The following is a 22794-nucleotide window of genomic DNA, read 5'->3' as shown; positions in this document are numbered from 1 at the left end:
TTTAATTAAGACATTTGTCCTATTCAATTGGTAACGTGACAGTGAAAAGGGACACTTGCCATTCCTGAAAGGATGAGGGTTCTCATTTGTTTTCTGGTTGCTGGAATTGTTGGCTGGTAATTGTGAGTGCTTAATATGCATACAGAAATTTGGCTATTGGTTGCAGAATTGATGAAAAATGGTGGTCATATTTTGTGTACTTTGTGTTACAATGTAGCCCTTAAATATCTCAAAGCCCAACATGTGTGGCTGTGAGAGATGCCACTAACAAATTGCAAACAGCAGTTTCAAGTCCCTCTTTCTTTCTACGCTGGCACTTTTCATTGCAAAAACACGTGGGAAGTGAAATACTAACGGATGGCCAACAAGAGGTCATCTGGGAATAGAGAAATTCTGTTGCTTGATGAAATTATCAGAAATTGTTTCTTCTGCTGGTAGTAGGCTGTGAACCAGCAAAAAAAAAAAATTGTAAGTGCATTATTTTATGCTTTGAGGTTGGATGTATGGACACATTTAATAAAATAAGCATTCATAATTAAGAGAGTGGTCATAAAGGCCATGTTGGCCTTTTCTGTGATTTTCATTTCATTCATTTACAGAATTTAATTTACAACAAATAGCAACTCCAAAACTGCCTATTGATTTATCTGTATTTTCTCTGCAATTAATCTCTTTTAGATTTTGGTTTTAGAAGGGAAAAATCTAGAATGCTTTAAAATAAATTAATTCTATCATATTACTGTGGTCTAAGAACAGTGTGCAGGGACTAGTTAGGATGCCACCAAGTCCATGACATGGGGCTTCTGGCAGCCTGCCACCTTGGTCTTTAGCTCAAGTCCTTCCATAATGCATTGCTAGAAATGGAGGAGCGAACAAGATAAAATGTGCTAATTATCAATTTACAAACCCTAATGTTTGGGGTTAAAATGATGTGCTTGATGCTATTCTGTATAGCATCTGAAGTATGTGATTGCTGAATAAATTATTGACAAAGCCACAGCTTAGAGAAGGCAGTGATTTGCTGTTTTCTTGTCATATTTTGGTGAAAATAAATGTGATCCTTTCACACATTCTCTACAAATACTTTCTGTGCAATGCAAGACAAGCCTAATATCTCACCAGGGACTTTCAATAAGATTTTATGTGACAGTTTTGATTGAAATACTGCCCAGCTGAAGTAATCTATCATTAGTGGTTCTGAGGGACTCCTGTGGGGGCTGAATTTGAACCTGACGGAGTCCACCTCCTGTTGTGAGTTACCTCCTCCTTGGCAGTCTATAAAACCCACTGTCAGTCATTATCTCGTGTTGTTCTGGAGTATTTTTTGCTAATAGCATTGGGAATAAATGACAAGGTTTTGATGGGAGGGGGCTTCAGGGTGCCCTGTGTGGGAGGCAGTTGTGTCCTGGCCAATGCTGGTGGCAGCCAGCCCTCACCAAGGCTGAAGGCTTTGGAGTCGGGTCATGGGGGATACTTTGGGTGTTGGCCAGATCCTGCCAATGCTGCAAGTGAAGAACCCCTGCAGAGGGACTGGGAAGAAGGGGTTAATCAACTGTTGTATTGTCTTTACAAGCAGGTGGAGAAAGACTCCAGAAAGGTGGTGGTCACCCGTGCCATAGCCTGAAACTCTGAGGGCTGGGCAGAGTCACTAGGGCACCTTGGTGTCTCTTGGCAAACTCATGGGATGTCCTGCTGTTCAAGGACTGACCCACACATACTGCACTGGAGGGAGCATGCCAGAAGACAGGCAGGAGTTAGTCAGCAAGCCAAGGATGACACCTGGAGTCCCACAGAGCGGTTAATCTCAGAATGTGGAAGGAAAGTCCCCTGCTGCAGCCATACATGCTGGGGCCTATGAAAGTTCTTGAAAGAAAAGAAAGGGAATGTGATGAATTGGAACAAAAAGTCCTCTAAGGATCAAGAGATACGAGCTAAGGAATGTAAGGACAGGGGGAAAAAGGTCAGTGATCAGTTAATGCTGCTACTGGATTAATGCAAGCTCCAGCACAGCTTTACTCCCCAAATGGGATATGCTGCTTCAGGTGAATGATTTCACCATCAGTTTGGGTCTGGATGAAGCCCTACAGCTACTGAACTCCTGACTTTATTAGTAATGACACCAGTGTTAATCTTTCCTTGTACTATGCTAAACATTTTCTGTATGGTAAGATACAGTGAATAACTAAATATCTCATGATGGTCTCAGTCATGTCTTATACAAGGACAAGTTCTGAAATGTGTAATAAGAATTCAGGTTATTTCAATGTTACCTGCAGTAATCTACTTTGTGGGAGCAAGAGAGGGACTTTGTAATGCATATTTTACAGCTGTTGTGACTTTGCTGATTACTTGTTTTGCAGAAACAAGGTGTGAAATTTGTAATTAGTATATTCTGAGATTGTTGCAATATTAACCTTGCTAATTTAGACCTCAGAGACAAGAGGTGGAGCCTAAAACAGATAAATGCTTTTATGATGTCAACTGCTATAATATGGTTTGCTGGAGCAAAAGAGAGAATATTAAAAAGCATAGGTACACAGTCCTGATGTTTTCCTACACAGTCTGATTTGCAAGGGCAAAAGATAGAGTGGGCCCAGGGCCCCACTAGTCTTCTCCAAATGAGGAATTTCTTTGATGGATGATCATTCATGATGAAAGTTGCCTAGAAAGCAGCTAAATTTTCCATTTATTTCAGGAATTTCTTAGCAAGGCTGAGTGAAGGATAGGTATGACACCCAGTCTGTAGCATCCTTAGCAGAATTTTACAATTATCTAGTTTGCTTTAAGTGCTGTCAGTGGCCAAAAGTGGTTTTGGATACATACAGTTGGCTTGGCATACATACATACAGCCCCATGTACAGCTGGGTGTCAGTGGCACAGAGGAGAGGAAAAGCTGGGAGAAAAAAATATGGATTTGAAGGAGTGGCTGCAAACTGAGAGAGGCACTGGCTGACTTCTGGCATGGTGATTTTTTAGAAGACGTGTCAGCTACAGACAGAAACAAGCAAGGGCTGCCCCAGCCTCTCCTGTGACTGTCTGTTTCTGTGCAGAGCCCAGCCTGCTTTAATGCTTTGTATTTTTTGTGTGAGTTTGTCCTGAACATCTCTGAGCCCAGCTTGGGCAGCCAAGTGTCCCCTGGTGGTTCTGATTTGCCAGGCATCCTTGCTTCTTCATGCTAATGCAAAAGCTACAGTAAATGTAACACAGGAGTTGCCAGAGCCGTAAGAGGAAAAAGGGTATCAGATCTGCTGTGACTGAAATGGGAAACAGCAGGAGTTTAAAAGCTGCTGTAGGTAAGGGAGGCCTTCCACAGTGTGGTCTGTGCAAGGAAGCCTGGAAGTCCTGCTGACTTTGTGTAAGTGCCACTGCTGCCCTCAGGAGCTTCGAGTGTAAACCTGATAGATTCAGCAAGTTGTTAGGAGGCTGTAGGATGTCCCCTAAATTGCCTCATTTGCAACCGTCAGACAGGTATTTGCTGGCCAAGAAAGGTAAGTTTTATTTTAACAGCTTTGGAGGATTTGGTTGCAGAACATCTATTTGCGAGGAAAAGGAGGATTTTTATTTAGTAATAGGTTATAACAAAACAATCTCAATGCATAATTTCTCCTTCAGCTCCACACCGACAGGTCTAGCAGGCCTGAAGGACATATGATGGAATGGCATAAGCAGAGGCATTGCCCAGCAAGAACCCAAAGGTGTGCTGGAAGACTGAGCTTCAGTGGTGGACTCTAACATTCAGAATTTAGTATCAACAAAAATACAGGTGACTCATCCTCTTTATAAATTCTATATCTCCTCCATAAGGTTTATTTTCAAAGCTTCTATTTCAACCTGGTCTTCTTGCAACCTTTACTCCTGAAAAAATCACCTTTGTCATCTATCCCCAGTTCATTGAGACTCTTGTTTCCATCTAATCCAAGCCCAATGGGACTGCTCATACCCTTCTCTTTGGCTTCAGAATGGGTTTGTATCTTTGGCTGGATGAATACTGGAAGGCAAAATTATATCACTCTTGTGGCATCTCTGAAACATGTTCTGAAACGTTCTCTGAATGTCCTTTTAATTCTGCGTTACTGTGGAGGCATTAGTTATTTTGGAGAGGTAGAGGAAGTATGGGAAACATTCCTAAAATGTTCTGCTTTTACGGATCCCACTACATTAATTTTTAATATCCAATCTTTGTATAATGAATCCCTAATGGGCTTTAGCATCTTTGAGGTTGTAGATCAGCGGACACTTTCTGTGGCCGTGTTAACTTAAAGGTTTCTTGCTCTTCATTCACCCTTCACTGTCCCTTTCACCTTACGGCTGCTCTCATGGTTCATGAGGCTTCATGTTGAACCAGATTCAGGAACTTGACTGGGACAAAAATCACCTTGTAAAAGAAAAAATTCTTTTAAACACAAGCTCCATAGTTTGCCAGAAAACTAAGGCAATAAAGAAAATATACAGAGGAGCTACCTCTCAAAAGTGTAATTTTTAGATTTTATTTGTTGTGTAAGCTTGAAGCCCACCATGGAAAGAAATTATTGTTCTGCAGTTACCATTAAAGGCATCTACATCAACTATGTTAGGAAAAAGGTGGGGAGAAAAAAAGTTGCTCTGTGAAAGCAGTTATTTCAATAACAATGAGACCAAGGTGAGAAGAGGCTACTAATTTTTCTCCCTGTGTGGGAGTTGAAGCCACTCAATTCCAACTAAAGAAAGGCGTGGAGAAAGTAGAAATCCAATCAAGTGCAATGAAGCACTTTGCATAATGCTTTTTTTTCTACGTGGAAATCTTGAATGTTCTTACTTTAAACTCTCCAGGGTTATAATTTCCTAAAAATAATATCCTATACATTTTAGCTTTCAAAACCTGGTATGTTATTTTTCAATGGTCTTTAGACAGTCCAGTCAATAACTGTGATGATTCTGGCAAAGGGTATCATCTCTGTGTAAAATAGTTATAACTGAAATGGGTAAGAACAGCGTCGTTGGACTGCGGTGAGAACTGGAAGAAGAAGGAAAATATGAATTGGTTCAGAGTACTGTCCTGATCACAGGACCTTTGTATAAGGGAAAGGGCTCATCTCATTATAAAGTTTTGATTTAGTTCAGATTTGGTGATGATGTTTGAGTCAGTCCGTGTTTGATCCCTACTTGCTGCCATCAATATTTTAGAAACTTTTCTACTAAAGATGATCTACTAAAGATGACCTCCAAAATGTTGCAAATGTCACCAAAGCTGGATTTTGTTGTCATTCTGAAAGAGTAGATTAGGACAAGAATCCTACTTAATCTGAAGTGAGAAATAATATTTTTAACACTAGAGCCTCTTTCAGGATCAAAACACAGAATCTGCAAGTTTCTCCAGCCACTAAATCATTAAATTTCAGCCTTGTAATCCTCAGAAATTTCAAAGACACAGCTGTAAAAGACCCAGCTTTGAGCAAGAGGTTGGCCTACAGACCTTCCAACCCACATTATCCTAAGCTCCTTAATTTGTGCTTCTTGTGCTAATAAATGAAAATTCCAGTTGGATTAAGGCTAAAAAATAAAAAGTAGAATCATAGAATTGGGTTGGGTTGGGTTGTAAGGGACCTTAAAGATCATCCAACTCCAACCCCCCTGCAATGGGCAGGGAACCTCCCACCAGACCAAGTCCCTGGTTACTTAAAGCTGAATTTCAGCAGCAAGTGCCCTCATTTGTTGGAATTTTCTACCTCACTGAGATGCCCTTGCTCAGCAATGTTCCTTAGGAAGCTGTGTAGATTTTGTTGAGAGTGCTATGGGAACTGGCCTTCCCAAAAGTATTTTTTTTTTAATTATTTTTAATTTTGGAACACAAAACTGGTTCATCTAAGTCACAGAAGGAACCAGAGAAAAGTTTTTCTTGTATTAGTAGATTTTCATCAGGAGGAACAAGACAGCTTGGGTACCAGGAAAGCAGAGCCTGCACAGCCAGGAGTTGAGAGGCCAATATTGGCAACTGAAATGTGCTGTGTTAGTCGTCTGCATCAGGTCTACCATGCGCCACACTGGGCTGCTGGAGCCAGCTTTCAACCTGTATGTACTGTTCTGTTTACCCTTCTGGTCATTAGGGTGCTTCAGTTATGTGGTTAGAAAAGAAAGAATATCCCAGAGGAAAAAAAAGATCTGGAATAATTAAGCAGAGACATTCAGGCAGTGAAGCAGGAGGGATGAACTGGAAATTGAAATAGAAATCTACAGTTGTTGACAATTTGGTCTGGCATATTAATGGGGAGTTTTGCCTTTTTTTGCACAGAAAGCCTGAGGAGCTGCATTCAGTGTGTATAGAGGCAATTAAAAAATTTGGTGATTCTGAGGGGAAGTGGTAGCCAGGTACCTGGAAGGCAATTCAGATGCTTGGATATTGGCATTTTGGAAAGTGCAGGCTGTCTGGGATATCTGCATGGAGTTGGTATATGGTACAAGACCTCTGAGAGATCTTCTGGAGACAAGACACCCTGGAGTTTCTGAAGCACCCAAGACCTTGCAGGGGCTCCTTTACCCCTTGATGTTAACACTAAGATTAGAGCATGGGAAGCATAACTCCACTGTGAAAATAGCAAATATTTAGGCTTAATAGAGCATTATAGACACTATAAAATAGAGCATTATAGCTGTGAAATGAAATGCAGAATTATAGCAAAAGAAGATATGGGAAAGTTTCCTGGGAATTAGTCCTTTAAAACAATCCAAGTTTTCAGAGATCAAAAGGATAAGCTGCTGATTTCTCTTGGAAGAAATGGTTAAAATGTTAGTTTCTGATTTTTAAGAATTAAAAAAAGACAATAAAGGAGGCTTAGGTCCATATTTTAAATGAACACAAGTCTGATGTAGTGCTCAGTGTATTGGACCTTGACTTAGTACTTGGAACCTCAACAACAGCTATCGTAGATGAACTGCAGGCAAAGTTTTTGGTTTTATTCTTTTGAGTTTCTTCTGACAAAGTTGTTATCTAGGAGAAAAAACCCAAACCTACATCCATACACTACTTTTTGCTTACTTTCTGACCTTTTAAAAATCTGCATGTTCACAGCACCTTTCTCATTCCTGAGAAGTCTGTATTCCTCAAAGCTGACATAAAGGCCATCCATATTTTAGTTTTACATAACTATCTCAAGGGCAGTGTATGCTAAAATTGTTCAGCAAGAAATAACTTTTTAAATTAACCATTTTCCTCGCAGAAATATGTCCTCTTCGTTCTCAGATTTACAGAGAAGAGAAAACACATATTTAATCAGAAATTTGCTACCATACAGCTCTGATAATCTATCATTTCCATTGTAATATTTATAAATGCCATGTATTATTGTAATAAATAAGCAGTAATTTTACTAAGAGTACTTTACAAAAGGGAGTGGATTCAGTATCTCCTGTGAAAATTTCTGATATGGGCTGTCATAAGGCTTCATGGGCACATTCAGTCAGTGGCGAGCACAAGGACGAGGTGGAGGACTCTTGCTACAAAGATTCAGTTGCAGTTTTGTTGCATGTGTAAACTCACTGGGCTATTCTTTGGAGCTATGTCACTCCTCTTGTATGGAAATGTTTCACAGATCCTGGACTGTAGAATATACCCCAGCAAAACTGCTGTTGGCCATACATGGAGTGAGAACATTCCTTTTGCAGAGAAAGTCCGCATCAAAGCATCATTAAATTAAAAAGGGAAGGGTATAAGCAAATAAGTAATAGGAAATGCCAAATCCATTGAACACTGCTCTGGAGTTCTTATGAAGCATATCATATCAAGGCACTGCTTGGATAAAGCAATGAAGTATGAAGATAAATCCCTCAGCTGTCTCTTTTTCAAAAATAAACCTTCTGCTAATATTAGAGAGGGTTTGTCAATAAAAGTAAAGGAGGTCTGCAACTGTGGGGCCATCAGGAAATGCAAATGTGATACATACAAAACGTGCACAGTGACATGCTCGCAGCAACAACTCTCTAAGTTAAATTTAGAGCTGAGTACCTGGTTTAGCATTTTGTTTTCCTGAAGATTTCTATTATGTTAATGCTGTGCAGTTTTCCCCTTCCCTTTTGTACATGATGGATTAGTAAATGCAGAACTACCCTGAAGTAAAACTTCCTGTACTTCTCAGACACTTTTATTATTGTAGTTCACAAGCAGAAAAAGAAGTTTAATTCAAAAACTATCTAACTGCTCTGAAAAAACGTATCACTGCCTTCTACCTCCTCTCAGCACACACTTTGATTTCTGCTGTTCAAACATCTTAGAAAGTTTAAGCTGCTCTGATTTACAGAGCTATTTTTCCCTCATCTCCAGCTTTCTCATGACAGTATATGTCTACAAAGAAATGAAGTATATGAAGGTCTTAAATGTAAGTGTTAAAAAAACAAAAGCCAGTTTGTAGTCATTGGGCAGATGGAAGATCTATTTCCAAATCTCTATTCTGTTTAACTTGGAATAAAATCTGGAAATTAGGTGATTCCCACACCTGTACACTAAGAGGCCACAAGCTTATTGAATAACGTTGAATGAGGTACTTAACTTTATGAAGCTATTTCCAGTTAGTATATATACTTAAATAAATATTGAATCTGAATCTTCCATCTTTGGAAATATCATTAGTTTTGAGGTTTTTAATGTCAATCTCACAACTCCTTCTCCCTCTCCTTGTGAATACTTGCTGCTTTTCTCAAGTCTTTAATTCTTGAGGATTTTGATCTTCTTGGACCTGCCCAACTCCTTCTCCTTTAGACTTAATGTGACTCTGCTCCACAGCCTGGTGTCAGGAGTCACCAGAAGCCTCGTGTGTCCCTGAACTGAGATGATAACTTTCTGACTAACAGCAAAGCACATAAATCTTACACAACACAAGTAACAGCTGGATCTACATTTTTTCTGTCTGTATTGTGGTGTGTTTGCTCAAAATGTTTTGAAAACTGAGAAGGAAGATACTCAACCAGGAGAAAACTGACCACAAGCTCACTCTGCAAGGCTGGCAGGGTATTTTGGTTTGGTTTTTTTGGCATTTCCCATATGAGAACAGGTAAGGTTAACCATGAGTGCTTATCGTCCAGAGCTCAGCCAACAACTAGCATTTAGGTTAGTGTCAGGAGAGTGAGAAATCTAGGAGCTGCAGTAGGAGTGGGACTGCAAAAGCCCTGCAGGAGTGAAGAGCAGTCATCCACATGAATTTATCCTTGAGAACATTTTCATGGGGACCGTGCATGGAGCAAGATTCAGCCCACACCTAGAGTTCAGGTTAGGGCTCAGGGAGTCACAGGCTATGTCTGCTCTTTCAGAGATAGGGTGAGCCCTGTCAGGCTTGTGCATGTGTTTATCACGCTTCTGACACTGAGTCATATCAGCCCTCTGTGTTTTCCCATGTATGTGATGTTGGGTCAGCCTACTCTTGTGTACTGCTATCTTGAGCTTTGTTAGCTTTTGCTTTCAGAAAGCTCTGAGCATATCACTGAGCTTAAGGTCTATCTGCTGCCATGTCTGACTTGTGATCTTTTGGGTTTTGTTTACTTGATTTTCATATTTGGTTCAAAACAATGTTTTGTATTTTCTATTGTTACCTGGAAGGCCTCCTGTGAACAGGAGCTATGATCAGATTGTGGTTTGCTTACATTTTTAAGATTTGCAGAGTTTATGCTCGACATTGGATCTGTTGCTGAGATGACCATCTATTAACATAATTTATTCTTGTTCCTAGCTGGTTCACTGCCTATCTTGATAATATCTCCCCCAGCTGAACTGTCTTGCAAGCCAGACTGCAGATTTGTACAGGGAGAGAAACAGTCAAAGCAGTGCTTGGAGTGAAAGCAACATGCCTTGGCCTCAGGAACCTCACAGGGCTCCCTGTTGGGTGTCAGTGACTGCTGGGAAACCCTGTCTTGTCCTGGGGCTGAAATCTTGCATGTTCCTTAACACTCCTGCACTCATGGTGTCAGAATACCAAGATGAATGATCACAATTTGCACAAATTAACTGAAGTACAAAGAAAAATAAGAGACTGTAAACTTCCTGAGTTTTATAATATGACCTGTAGATTTACCAAATTGGAACGAAGCCAAAGGTGGTTGTATCTAGTCCCCTGAGCTCTGCAGGCACCACAGGAATTTTCTGTTGTAGACAAGGGATTTCTGTACTCCATCACCATTACAAAATTCAGTGCTTAACACACTAGCATTGTGAGACCAATTTAATATCCATTGCAGGAGTCTGATACCATGTGAAATGGCAGGTCTGATGGTATCAAACAGTACAATGCACCTCTCAAATGGCAGACAATACCCTGAGCCCAGTGAATAGCTAAGGTATCCAGTGATAAAGAAATAAAATGCTAGTGATCATATCAAGAGTAGCTTGTGCAGCTAGATTATATTTCTTTCTTAAAGCGAGAATTTCCTGCTTTAGAAAACAGCCTTTCCTGAAACCCAGATAGCTCAAACTTATTGCAAGAACCAGGCCAAAACCTGCTAAGCTGGAAAATAAAAAGGTGAATTTTCACCTGGCTGATGACAGCTTTCAGGACATGGGCTGGAGGAGCTGAGCCATTCCTAGGGTGGGTTCTCAGAATTGGTCTTGGGGTTCAATTAATTTAGTTACAGTCTTGATCTCAGTATGAAAGACAGAAGAGCACTGATGAACCATGCCAGTAAATTGCTTGATATCTTCATTACAGAGAACAATGGGAATATCCTGCAGAGAGAAGTGGACGATATTAGTAGAGCCTCAGAGGTGGAATGATAAGAGGAAAAGGCTGTGAGTCCTGAGGCATACCAGTTCCCAAGAAGATAAGTGAGTGATGCTCCTTTGTCCTCCCTGCTGTAGTGGAGGCACAGAAGAGCTGTTCAGCAGTGCAGAAACCTCCACTCACGGCTCCCTCACTGACGTGCACATGTATGTCCTCTAAAGCTTTGCTCTTTGATGCATTACTCCCACCAGACCTCTTCAGCTCAGTTTAGCCACACCTTTCTCTTAGCAATTGAAATACTATTCTTTTCCCTGGGTAGCAGCATTAGGTTCTCATGACTAGGAAAAATGTGAAGGTCTAATGGCCAAATAGCATTTGTCAGTATTGGTCCCTCTGAGAATTAAATACTTAATGGAAAGATTTGCCTTTCATATGAACTGGCTCTGTGCCCTGAAAGCACTTTACTTCTAGCACCTTGAGGACATTTTGACAGCCATTTAGGAAAAAATAAGAGATTTGCCATCTTGAGTGCCTCCAGTCACTATAATATTTGCACTGTTGTCATGTATTTGCAAAAATGCAGCATTTTCTGCATATTTTTACCACTGGCTGTCACAGGTGTGGACTTTGAGGAAAGCCCAAGTGTCTCCAATAGCAAAGAGCTCCCAAAGAAGCTCACGGTATGTGGGACTGACTGGTTGTCCCAAAGTCTAATACTGATTACTTTGACAGCAACTGCCTTCCTCATTTCTTATCATACAGGTAACTGATTTTTTATTCTGCTGTAATTAGAAAAGCATAGAAAATATTTTAACCTGTCACATTATGTCTGAAAACCACATTTGCAACTCCTCAGTCATCCCTTCCAGCAGCTGGAAATGTTTCAGTCACTATTTTGCTGTTTCCATTGCTGAGACACAGCATGGCTCTGTGCAAGCAGAGGAGTCCTTAGCACAGAAGACGCCACAGGCAGAATCTGTCCTGTAAATTAGTAATAATGCCTTGTGTTTTCTTAATGCCTTTCACCACAGGGATATATGGACAGCTTCGCTGCGTAATGGTGCAGTTTCCAAACAGCACTCCAGGCTCTGACAACAGGATAGGCTAGAAAGTATCTAACTATAACTATATAATGCTTAAGTGAAATTACAGCTTTATTTTTGAGCAGGTGGAATTCAGAAGACATGATATTTACATTCAGGTTACCACCTCTAATGCATGGGTTTCTGAAGATGGTCGTAGTTTAATTTAGATCTTCTGACAACAGCTACACTAAACTATAAACTTAGATTTCAACCTCCTGAATAGGTTTCCTTGTGGATCATCTCAGAGAATGATCCCCAGCATCACTGATTTGTGTCATGGAAGGCAATACAAATGTGACATGATATTCATTGTCTTTACAATGTCAGGTTGTCTTTACTAAAGGATTGGAGGGTTTTGTTTGCTTGTTTATTCAAAATTTCATATTCTTTTAAAAACTAAAATCAGAGTGTGGCAGTGCAAGCAATGGTGAGTTCCCTTCTGAAGGAGAAGACTAGTCTGTAATGTGCTTCACTTCTTAAATTATAAACTTTAGAAAACCATTTTGCCTTGTCCTTCCTAGGTCAAACACTAGGTCTTGCTATGTTGTTGTTATTTCTTGAGCAGCTGGGACAGTAATTTCATATTATTTTTGTGTATCTGCTCCTCACTTAGCCAGTACATGAAGTATTGGCAATTGGAAAGAGGTCAGTTTTCAGACAACATAGTTAGAAATCACCATATTCTATATATTGTAGAGAAAAGCTCAAAACCAGATGTAACTGTTAGAAATGGTGTGTAATTCACACTATAGTGAATTTCAAACCGTATTGCAATTTTCTTGATAGTAACAGCAGATAAAAATTAGATATAATCCAAATGGAGCCCGTTTTTCTACAGAAAACCCGGGGGAACTCTACTGACAACAGTTCTTGAGTGAGAATACACCCTGTTTCTATTGAAAAGACTAAGTATTTGAATACATGCAGAAAGGGATTTGGTGATTAAACTGTATAAACATGGATATGACTTTCAACACTGAGAGATCTGGAAGGTTCAGGACACTTCTCCAGCCGAGAAGTAGTGTGGTTTACAGTGTCGATTTACAACAGTCAGTGTTTGGATGACAAATTTTTTTTGCCTTTGCATGCTTTGCCAGTGTTGAAATTAAATTGTGTGTTAATTTATTGTAATTCCTTTGTTAGCAACAGGAGATGACAGAGCTCTGCTGGAACCTGGTGCAGACAGTTTGTTTTTCACTCTGCATACACAGGTTTTGAGCACTGGTGTTCGCAAAGAAGATATGTCCTATCTGCTCTTTCCAGAATGTCAGACCCAACAAAAAAATACAGGGTAACAATTTAGTTAGAGAGACAGATTCCCTTAGCATATGCTACATTTACTTCAAAGAACTACTGTACCCAAAGCTAACAAAAAGATAAGGTTTAATGTCTTTGTTATTGGCACAGACAGTGGGATCAAGTGTACCCTCAGCAAATTTGCCAATGACCCAAGCTGTGTGAAGCAGTTGACTGACACAATGGAGGGAAGGGATGCCATCCAGAGGGAAGGAATTCCACCCAGAGAGAAGGGATGCTTGAGAGGTGGGCCTATGCAAACCTCAGGAGGTTCAACAAGCCAAGTGCAAGGTGCTGCCCCTGGGTTGGGGCAACCCCTGATATCAACACAAGTTGGGGGATGGAGAGCAGCCCCGCCAAGAAGGACTTGGGGTGCTGGTGGATGAGAGGCTGGACATCACCCAGCAAAGTGCACTTGCAGCCCAGAAAGCCAGTTGTGTTTTGGGCTCCATCCAAAGCAGAGTGGCCAGCAGGGTGAGGGAGGGGATTCTGCCCCTCTGCTCTGCTACAGTTAATGGATCATGTTTTCTGGTACCTTAAACTCACATATTACTACAGCTATGTAGGAGATACTTTTTAAAGTGTTGGAGGAGGGGAATTTTCTTTTCCATTAAAATGACTATAAAAATAGAAAATTTCTGGAGAAACTGATTTTAAAAGAAAGATTTTCACAAAAGATTTGGGTAATTTAACAGAAAATATTTTAAAGATGTAATTTCTTATCTTGAACAAAGGAGAAGATGTACTGATTTCTCACAGTTTAGCAGATGACCCAGACCCACTCTTGCTCTCTCTGGCCAACTAAAGAATTTAATACCTTTACAAAATGGAGTAGTTCCAAAAAAACCCCAGAGACTGCAAGAGCCCAATTCACTACAGTTTATCCCTCAGGCACTTGCTTAAGAAGGAAGATGCCTCTTTCAAAACCCCTTATCAGTGATCCCCATTCCCAGGCAGATTTATCCTCTGTGTGTGCATTTGTTCCGTGGGTTGTTTTCTTGCTTTTGTTAAAAATGTCAAGACCCTTCACCAGTTTGTCTCTAGAACAGAAATGTTGTCTTCTGACCAGCTTTGTTAATTTAAAAAAATATTCTGATTTAAGTTAATCATGTCCCCTTTGAACTTGTGTACCATCACTTTGCCACCACTGTAGAAGAGAAAGCACTGTGTAGAATTGTGTGTGACAGTTTTCTGCGGCAGGCAGCAAAGGCTCATGGCAGGATTTTAGGGCAGGAAGATGTGAAGGGGAAATGAGCGGATGTGAGTTCTGGAAGGCAACATAATGCTTCTAAGTGAAACAGAGGAGAAGCCCTGCTGTTGGGAAGAAAGGAAGGATGAAGAAGGAGAAATGTTAATGTTGAAATGGAAGGAAGGAAAGAAGGGAAAAAGAGGAGTTTAATTTCTCAAGAGGGAAAAGAGTTGCAGACCAAACAATGAATAAGAATTCTTTCCTAAGTCAGGTATATGCCAGGCTTATGAGAGCTTTATCTGGGATTTTGATTTAAAATGTTAGAAAACTTAGGTAGTTTATACAGTTTGGATCCGTATTTTACCCAGCTTCAAAATAGTCCAAAATCTGAAATTGTTTGATTCTTGTATTTAAAGTCAAACTTCTCTTTGATTTTTTAAAGTTAATTAACCAGAGTATATTTATTCTGAGGCAAATTTTATCAATATGTTCCATTGAACCCTTTTTTTAAAACCAGAGACCAGTGTGCAGTGAAAACTTCTTAACCTGTTGGTAGAAATATATGATGTAAGAGTAGAAAAATGGAACTCCAGATATCCCATACTGTATAGTTATTAGCTGTAGTATGATTTAAATGCCAATTTTTAGACTACATTTATTGTAGAAGAAAATTAATTGCTGTCTTCTTACATTTCCAAAAAAGACTGTTTCCAAAGCATTGCTGGAAACACCTACACAAAACTGTCTCCACTTTGTTACTTCTACTTCCTTCTACTTCTGGGAAATGTCCCTTTTGCTGACCCAGCTGACTGGAATTTATGAGCTATAAGGTGACTATTTTAAATTAAAAAAAGAAAAGTTTCTCAGAAGAAAAATATAATCAGAAGGTGAGGTTGTCTTATGCGACCTGCCTCCACATGCTGTTTTTAAAAAAAACAAGTGTTATAAATTAAAACTTCTGTGACCAATATCCCAGCCATTCATGAACTGCATTCATGTCTGATTCATTATGACTGCTTTATTTAGATTGCACTATTATCATTTTGAAAATGAACTTGCAACTCACAGAGGAGAAAAAATACCAGTATGGAGAAAGCTTGTAAGTTTTAAACTGGTTCTCTTGTTCTGGTAAATTGCTATTCCAAATTCTTTGTCTTATTTGAATTTGCTATTTACTGTAAACCTCTAACAGTTTTCAGGCCTGGAAGCAGATAACTGCTTTTGCTTATTTATCTACCCATGAGTGTTTTGATATTAATAGATGGACACATCAGAAATGTCTGATGAAAATATTTGCTGATTGTTTTGTACAATGTAAAAAATCTGGGAGGAAAGTTACGGAGGTTTGAGGTCCCCCTAGCAATGGGTAGGACAGGACTGCATGAATATGCAAAGGAACATGTATTTTACTTCTCTGACTAGATGTTAATAATTCTAAATATATGTTTGTGTGTATATATATATATATATATATGTATGTCTATGTGTGTACAGAGAGAGAATTTCCACAAAGCAGACATTTCCTGGTCACCTTCAGAGCCTCACACCTTTCATCTACTCTTTTGTTGTTTACTTAGGGAGAACATAGCTTGTGTGCACTCCCAGCACAAGAAGGACCAGGCCAAGAAACCTTTCTAGGTGATGTCAAGGTGAACAGCCATCTGTGAGCTGGTCTGGAACAGGTAAAACAGGATTCTGCACGAGGAGCATGTGGGAGGGCTCCCCAGAGTACAAACAGCATAAAGTGGGTTTGTTTCAGGTGACTCGATCTGAAGAAATAAAGAAATAAAAATTCATCCTTGAGCTCAGGTGTCAGACAGAGATGAGACTGTTATGATACATAACCTGATGACACTAGGCTGGTTGTAAGATTCATTGGCTGAAGTTGTGTTGAACTGAAGCTGTACAGTTACAAGGGCCAAAATGTGACTTGAAGTGTATTATGTGTGCCAGAACCAGGTTTATCTATGTGATAGGTAAAGGAACAGGTATGGTGTACATTTTTTGTAATCTCCTAATTTCACAGCTAGGAAAATCAGCCTTTCACAGACCTTTCCATCTGGAGAATAAGGGCAGAAAAAGAGAATGTGTCAATGATATGTTTGTTAAGCGGGCTACCTGTGAGCAAATTGCTCATTTCTGCTGATACATCCAAAAGACCTCATCTTCTATAATTTGTCATTACTTTGCTGATGCTGACTTGGAGGGCACTGCAAGCAGTCAGTCCAGCTGAGGATCTAGCCTGTGTGCCTACTTGTATGACTTTTTTGCATCCCTCCATCTTGTTGTTTCTTGTTGAGCTGTTTGCTGCTGTCTAGCAGGTAGAACCAGGAGCACAGCTCTGCAGACACTGCCATACTGGCTGTGTTACACTGATTGCCAGAGGCTTTGGGGATAATCAGTGTGCAAAATTCTTGCAAGCTTACAATCTAAGTGACTGCTGCAGAAGGAAGTGAGAGGTGCATGCAGAGCTGAGCCGAAATCTAGCAACAGGTAATGCAATATTTCTGTCATCCTACTTACTTGTTTAAGGATCAGGTCTCAGGTTTGAAGTATAAAGGCTTAATAGCTGCTTTTTGTAAAAATGCTCAAGGTACCTGATGAAACATTTCCAGTTTATTGGCCTGCCTGTAGACCTTCCCATTACCCTTCACATCAGGAGAGTGGCATATTGCTGTGCTCCATGTATGTGGGTAGAGGGACCTGCTGTCCTTCTTTTGTAACCCATGACACTTCAGAGCAGCAGCCCTTCAGTCAGTCAGACAGCTGATAGGAAATCTTACAGCCATGGCAAAGGGACAGACCACCTCCGCACTGGGGCACGGTCCCAAAGGGCTTATTCCTTTCTGCCAAGGCAGGAACACGGCAGGAGGAAAAGCACCTATGACCAGTTCTGCCCCTGGGCATGCATGCATAAATCCTGTTAATGTTAAAAAGACCTGGCCCTCTACCATGGATCACTCACTATTTTTGTGGCATTTAACTGTAATTTCAGATATCATGAGTGGTTAAAGTGGATTTCTGCATTTTGACAGCTCCATTCTCTGCAAATTAACCATAGTCTGAAGTGTGTTCTTTGCAATACTAACACCATTCTGGCATACCTTATTGTGCAAAGCTACTGAATCTGCAAACCTGGATGATCAGATTTATTTGCAGGGTTCACACAAACCAGCCCAACCTTGGTGAATCAAGATAAGGAGTTAACATGTAGGGGACTTAAATATAGCACAGAAGCAAAAGTAAGTCAAATCCACGCTTTCAGGGAACATCAAAAGTCCTGAAGTATTTTAGTGAAGTTTGATATAGCAGCTTTGCCACAATGTCTGAATGCTTTGGACTTGCCTGTCATCAGACTGAAGATAGGTGCTTTGAGCAGGCAGCTTTGCCCCTTGTGTTTCTCTGGTCTGTATCTCCCACTTGTGCCTGTTCTCCAACATTTAACACTCCTAAGTGGGGTGTTAGACCATGACCAGAGTCCCTCAGTCCCAGTTCATTATCTTTACTTCTAAGCAAACTAGGTGTCACTGCTATGGTGATCACAAGCAGTTACAACTTGATCTGTGTAAAGCCAACCTGCAGGGCCCAAATTTAAAGTACTGCTCTCATCCTCTGTGCTTTCCCACTGCGGCTGAGCCTACCTGGCTCAGGGCTGGCACAACACTGGGATGCCCTCTCCTCCCTCTATCCCTGCTCAGGGGCACCCAGCCGAGGGGAGAAGCTGGTTCAGCCATGTGCCTCCACCCTTTTGTGAGTCAGCAGCCAAAGACTGCTCTAGGGTGTGATTCCTTAGTAACTACAAGTTACTAAAGCCCAGAAAGATCAGGCAAAGGATAGCTTTTGCCTCCACTTTAAAGTACCCTGCTCCTGTACAGCTGTGTATCAGCCAGGCAGAGGCACAATTTTCCATCTCGATGTATGAAGTATGTTAAACATAAGAAGGAAGGAAGATAAGCCTTTTGATAAGGTAGGGGGAAACTCATCTGTATGGAGTGCTGAGAGGGAGTTTTAAAAAACCATTACTGAAAAGAGAACAAGGCTTATGAGTAGTTTTAAAGAAAAGTAGAACTTTTAGCTAAATGGCATTTTTCCCTGGGGTTTTTTTTTTACTTTACATTGATTAGCATTGCTAATAGGTTCAGGTGTACTTTTGCAGTTGATTTGGTTACTGAGAGGGAATTTGTTTTGAAAACAAAGCTCTATTCTTTGATAAGTTTTCCTAGACTTGCAATATGAATTTTTTTCCTACTGTGACTTTAAAAACAGTAGAATTTGAGTGTTGAAGGGATTTTTACCCCCTTCTTTTAGTGAAAAACAGATTATCAAATACTGGTTATTCTTAAACAATAAATTTTAGGGTCTTCATAATGAATGTCGTAAAATTCTCCCAAATTCAATTTGTTTTCTGCCTGAGAACATACTTGAGCTATTACATAGCTACAAAGAATTTTTAAAGCTGTTTTCCTGTGCAAGGATGGGATGTATATTTCAGGAAGCTCTAACTCAGTAGGAAAGGCGGTTCTTTTGTTAGTTTGTCAGTACAAAATGTTCAGGTAACACTGAGTAACTCAATTAATCTTGTTCTCACATGTCCTAAAAGGCCCAGAGGAAAACCTGACAAAGATTTTCTGGAGGTGTCCCTGGTCTGCTATTCCAAGGTCTTTATTAACTTAGGTGTATTTATCCCTTCTGTTTGTGTTTTCACTATTCACACTGAAAACAAGAGAAATACATCTGGAAGTCTATAAATGAACCTGGAGTGCAAAGATGCTTCTCTTAATTTTTTCTTAATGATTGCACATTATCAGAGACCAAGTAAAAGTCATATGAGTGATGTTACTCAGTATGCTGATACTTCAATCTTAGAGGGTCATGTGAAGGTAGAGATTTCTTTTACTCAGATAACTGTCTTCTAGTTTCTAAGAAAATATGTACAGCTGTTTAAGATAAAAGTCTGCCCCTATCTTAGGAGACAGCATCTGTAAGATTACATACAGAAGGTTAAAAGAAGAACTCTAATGGCTAACTATTTGAACACTTCTGTCTTTATGGCTATTTGCTATTATTACACTAAGAAGGCTGCTTAGGATACTGAGTAATGGAAAAGGAATAGCTGAAAGTATAGCATTTATTTCAACCTTTGCTCTTTTTGTTACATGATTCTAAATACAATACCACTACTAAGGTCTTTGTTTTCATCAGCAACTTAAAAGTCAATCTCCTACTGAATTTTTCTTTATTTGCATACAGATTTTTAAAAGAACCTAATAATGCAGCTTAAATGTCATCCAAAACCTTTCTTCTTTGTAGTATAAGTTTCAAAGGTTTAGCCTTTGCCGTTCAATCAGTGCAGATGAGACCGGTTAGCAGTGTAAGGTACACACACATGCACTTCCACATCCTGCCCAACAAAGTTTACAATCAAAATAATAAACAGAGACAAAATTATCAGCATGTACAGAAAATAATTGTCTCTTTTTTCTCCTTGCTATTTTGTAGGTAATTTCTCAGCCACAAACAAAGTTAGCTGCTTGTACTTCCTGATTATTTTAGTGAAAGAAACGGCACCCATGGTGTGATCACAGACATGAAGTGTAATCTGGATAGGAGAAATCCTTACCCTCCAGTACATGGGACAGTATCTGTGGCAGATGAAATACCCTGTGGCTTTGATACATTGGATACTTTGAAATAAAGCATTTTTCTGTAAATGTTATAGCTCTGCAAAACCCAACAAAAATCACATTAGCAAAATCACATTAGCAAAAGTTATTTTTCTCCTCCATTTTCCTGGAACAATAATAATATCGGCTCTTTAGTCACTGAACCAGAAACATACTAAGAATTCAATAAGTGGTTTCCAAGAAGAACAAACCACTCTGAAATTAAATAGTAAGAACTTTTCATATGAAAGAGAAGTGAAAATACATACCTTGACTGAAAATTCACCACTGAGCAGATGCAAATGAGTTAAGTGCAACACCTCTCTGGGAACAGCTCCTTCTCTAGTATGAATGAGTCTAACTTATGGTTTTACTGCCCCTCCCTGAACACAGCAGACTCATCCCTCTGTTGATGACATCATATTCCTGGATTTTCTCCCATACTATATTTTAAAAACAATGTTTATCTACTGTATCCAGTATGAGACCACTGATATTTTAATATGGGTGGCAAACAACACAAACACAGCTAAGATACTGATGTTCCCCAGTATGTGTATAAAACAGTCATGTGTTTGTACAACAGCTTCCAGAATTGTGCATGAGCTTGCACGCACAAACATACAGCTCTTATCCTGATTTGGGGTAATGATGAGAGCATTTTTTATTTTACTGGTGTTAGAGCTAAACAAGTCAGCTTTCTGGAGGACTTGGATCTTTAAAACAGAAAAGACATCTTTTTTCTCATGGGAAAAAATTTACTGTTTTTATTCTGGAAGACACTGCTCTTCCTCTCTGACTACTTGGTCTGCTGAGAGCAAGTACAGAATCCACATACCACTTAAATATTTAAATTGGACCAAAATTTCTTCAAGGTTATGGATGAAGTCTCTATATGAATCAGAATTATAGGCAAACACCAGAACATACCTTTTTACTTACTGCATTCATTGACTTTTATTCTGGATGTCAGTTAATTAACAGAGAACTAATTTTAGACTATTTATTAGAGGCATAGCTGGTTTTCCTCTAATATTCATGCAATTAAACTGAAATCTGAAATGGCAACCATAGTTGCAGAATTCCACACAAAGGACACATCTTCATTCAAAGGAGGAATGAACAGAGAAAAGAACGGTCCACTCCCTTAATTTGCCACAAAATTCTAATTCCAAAAGTGAACAATTCAGGAAAGATGCTGGTCTATATAGTGACCAGTGGTATCTACCAGTTAACATATTTGGCTCCCACTCTCCACTGCTTTGTCATTTACAGTTCTAGTGCAATACACTTCCTTGGTGTGTATTCTGACAGGAATCACTGCTTTGCTTTTCAGTCATTTTCCTTTTCTTTTTCTTTCTCTTTCTCAGAATCTGTCATAATGGCTGCTTGGTACATTTTCAGTCTTTATTGGAACTAGTTGAGTCATGCTCTACTATCAGCAATACCTCCCCCTGGTCTGTCCCTGATTTCCCTGCACCAGTTCCAGTTTGGCTGGGTAATCTTGAGACTCACAATCACAAAGATCTTCATTCTACATTTTTTTTCCAGTTCTTCTTTTAACTCATTATGCACTTGAATAAAAATTTTAGGACCACCTCTAGATTTTTGGTTTTTGGCTGGTCATGGATTTAATATTAAATATTAACATAATTTTGCAAATACAGTGCCTCAAAACTATGCTTTGATTTTAAGACACATTTTATGTGTATACAGGAGAGACTCTGCTGTCTCATTTGTAATGATGTAATAAAACCCAGATATAACCAGATCTACTCAGTTGCACCTGAGGAATGTGGATAACTTCTGGAAGAGCAGGAGAGGAGTATTCTACAGCCATTTCAGGAGGCTGAGGCTGGTGTTGCCAGCAGCCAGTCTGCTGTGGAGGCTTACTGAATGGTGAAATAAATGCATGCAGTCATCTCAAAAGCTTTAGAAAGGCAAAGCTCTGCAAACCAGGAGCTATTAGTCTATACACACAAACAGGGTTGCCCCATCCCAAGTGCAGAATCCAACACTTTCCATTGCTGAATTGGTGATTCTCCCTCTCTCTAATTTGTCGAGGTCTCTCTGCAGGGCCTCTCTGCCCTTGGAGGAGTCAACGGCTCATCCCAATTTAGTGTTGTTGGCAACACTTAGTATCCCTTCCAGTCCTGTGTTCAAGTCATTAATGAAGACGCTGAAGAGCAGAGAGCTGATGATGGAGCCCTGTGGAACCCCACTAGTGACAGGTCCCCAGTCTGATGTCACCCCATTCACTGTAACCCTTTGTGCCTGACCCGTGAGCCAGGTTCTTACCCAGTGCACCACTCAATTATCCAGCTGTGGGATGGACATTTTGTTCAGAAGGATGTTGTGAAAGTAGCAAAAGCTTTTCTGAAGTCCCAAAAGATTACACCTACTGGCTTTTCTAGACCAAGTAGGTGGGTTAACCTGTTGCAGAAGGAAATCAGGTTTGATAAGCAGGACTTTCCTCTCATGAAGTTGTGCTGGCTGTGACCAAGGATTGTATTGTCTTTCAGGTGTTTTTCAACATCTTCCAGAATAATCTTCTCCATAACTTTACCAGGCACTGAAGTGAGACTGACAGGCCTGTAATTTCTGGAGTCCTCCTTCCTGCCCGCCTTGAAAATCATCACAAAGTTCACCAACTTCCAGTCAGGTCCAGATTCCCGAGATCACTTGAAAATCATTGAGAGAGGCTTTGCAATTGCCTCAGCCAGCTCTTTGAGGATTCTAGGATGAACCCCATCAGGCCCCATAGATTTATAGGGAGACAGCTGGAGCAGCAGATCTCACACAAGTTCAAGGTTGACTGGGGTTTGATCATTCTCACAGTCGTGGTCCTCCAGCTCAGGACACTGAGACCCCCTTAGTCCATCACT

General features: G+C 40.0%; 1 protein-coding gene across 2 annotated transcripts in view; it reads right to left on the bottom strand.

Annotated features, from left to right (window-relative positions):
- Positions 1-20257, bottom strand: part of BDKRB2 (bradykinin receptor B2) — a 24339-nt gene extending 4082 nt beyond the window's left edge. Inside the window, exons 1-2 of one of the 2 annotated variants that reach the window (XM_017729044.1) lie at positions 20179-20250; positions 10491-10681 (exon numbers count right to left, since the gene is read on the bottom strand). The gene's annotated coding sequence lies outside the window, so the exon portion shown is untranslated. Of the gene's footprint in view, positions 1-10490; positions 10682-20178 lie in introns of both variants that reach the window. The other variant, XM_008629738.2, reaches the window with a different exon arrangement.
- Positions 20258-22794: the final 2537 nt, after the last annotated feature.

This window comes from Corvus brachyrhynchos, unplaced genomic scaffold (assembly GCF_000691975.1).
Source record: "Corvus brachyrhynchos isolate BGI_N302 unplaced genomic scaffold, ASM69197v1 scaffold1, whole genome shotgun sequence".
NCBI classification, from domain to species: domain Eukaryota; kingdom Metazoa; phylum Chordata; class Aves; order Passeriformes; family Corvidae; genus Corvus; species Corvus brachyrhynchos.
This window is presented reverse-complemented; position numbering and strand designations above follow the sequence as displayed.